Raw genomic sequence first — 2361 nt, forward strand, 5'->3', positions numbered from 1 at the left:
TCCATACAGTCATAAAACTACTTAAGATTCTTTTCTATTTCAGTTGGTGCTTTGGTTCGGTCTTCCGACTTAGGCTTAATCCGATATTATTATATGGTCTGGTAGGCTGAGTGACATACCCCAGCCTAAGAGATCCTGTAAATGGTATCAGAGCCTGTGAATTTTCATAGTAAACATGTTAAGAGAGGTGAAGATTTTTAGCATAGATATAAGACTTTTATAACTATGGATATTGGAGAAGTTAGTACTAAAAGTACAAAACTCGAAGAGGTAGATTTACCTCAAGATATGGATCTACTGAATAAATGGACAATTCCAAAAGTTGAATTAAAAACCATATATGAATATGGATTTTTTGATAAAATAAAACATAAACAAATTATTAAAACAACAGAACAATCTCTTGCTTTAAATGCTGATGAACAAACTATTCAACTCTTAAATAAGCATGATATTGATATTTTTAAACGTAATTATAATTATATGCATATTGGCTTAGTATAAATTTCCTTTCGACCTCTAACCCTAAAGGGTCTCCTTGAAACATTTTTAGTTGTTTTGCGTGATGCTAGAAATCTAAATTTTCGAATATCTTTAATGAGATCTATTGAATCTACTCTTGCTTATGGTCCTGTATATTTTAATATACTCAGCCAAATTTACAATTATCTCTAACTGATGTAAATATTCTTCATGCTTTAACCTTAAATGTGAAAACCCATAGATATGATGATGCCCCTGGATCTGAACTAATAGGATTATCTTACCGCATATACTATCGGTTATTATCAACTCTAAATCCTCGATGTGAGTTAATTGATGATAATTCTGATTGCACCATGCTTATTGAAACTAATTTTATAAAATCTAGGGTCACTACCCGAAGACCTATTAGATGGGATGAAATTGATTTCCCCCAAACATGGATTTTAAATTCAGTCACTTCCCCAAAACAATTGGCGGACGATGTGACTAATTCAGAGTTAACTCAAGTAACTCAAAATCCAGATGGACGAATTTGTCTATAATTTGATAGTAATCCCCCAGTGTATAGAAATTCTTTCTCAATACCATGAAGACTTCCTCCTATTTGTCATATTTCTCCTATAGAACCTCAGTATGGTCCAGCTAGGAATCGAGCGGCATCTTTGCATACTATTAATTCTGCAGATTCACATACTACACCTAAAGGTGTAGAAAAGATAAAAATTAACTCAAAAACTAATATAGTTCAAGATTTTGATAATGAAAATCCTACCCCATCTGAAATGGATTTTGACATCAATTCTGTTTAACCACGATGACACAACTTATTGATTTTAGTCCTGGTTCTCAGGCAAGAAAATATATTCAGAAAGAATTCTTTTCTGACAAATGGAAAACCTTTAGGACATGGTTTTTTTAAACTTATACTCCTGATGAATTACGAAATATTTCAGAAGAATTCTATGAAATTTGTGCTTTACATAATAAAATTATTTTCTTTGTACCATGGTTCATGTCTGCATATTTACCATCTCATATGTCAAAATAATCGAAAGATCTTATCAAAATTCTGATGGCACAATTACTCAAGCACTCTATCCTCCTCAGTCTTACTTTATATTGCCCAATAATACTGGTATGACTTTTTCTGCTTTCCAAAAGTTTGTCAGTGAAGATGTGGGAAAAATTACTGTTTTTGAAATAAATAACCTTATCGCCCAAAATAATTATCTAAGTCTTTATGTTAAGGTTTTAGGCGAACGCATTTCCTCTCTTGATAAAAAAACTTGACGAATTAATTGAGTTAGTTAACAAACTTAGTACCCAGATAAATTCCTCTAACATTCTTTCTACTTCCAAAATCACTGATGAAGAAGGATATATTTTATCAAAATCTTGTATTCAAAGACCTCCTGAAATAGAAGGATTTGAAAAAGTTTCTCAATTAGACCAATTAGAGAAACTCTTAGATAAAAAATTCTCTCGTTTAAACATTCAACCTCTTAAAATTTCTGATGATTTTGTACAAAATCTTGAGTCTAATTTTGATGATAATATTGAGTCTACTCAAAATACTGGAGATGTAATCTCTTCTGAGCTAAATAAGCTAAAATGAATGATTAAGAAACAACTGGGAAAGAAATACGCTGATATTCCCCGTATGTCTACTGCATATTATCCACGCCCAACTCCTCAAGACGTTCTGATAGAGGAAAGGGAATGGAATCAGACAAATACTTCTTATAGTGGAGAAGCCATTTATGAATGGAATATTGACGGATCATCTGACCGACAAATCTCTATTCTTATCCATCGTATGTCTATGTATGCTACTATTGCCACAGCCACTGCTTCGCCAGAAAATTGGGCCAATCG

The sequence above is a fragment of the Capsicum annuum genome, chromosome 8 (genome assembly GCF_002878395.1).
Source record: "Capsicum annuum cultivar UCD-10X-F1 chromosome 8, UCD10Xv1.1, whole genome shotgun sequence".
In the NCBI taxonomy this organism is placed as follows: domain Eukaryota; kingdom Viridiplantae; phylum Streptophyta; class Magnoliopsida; order Solanales; family Solanaceae; genus Capsicum; species Capsicum annuum.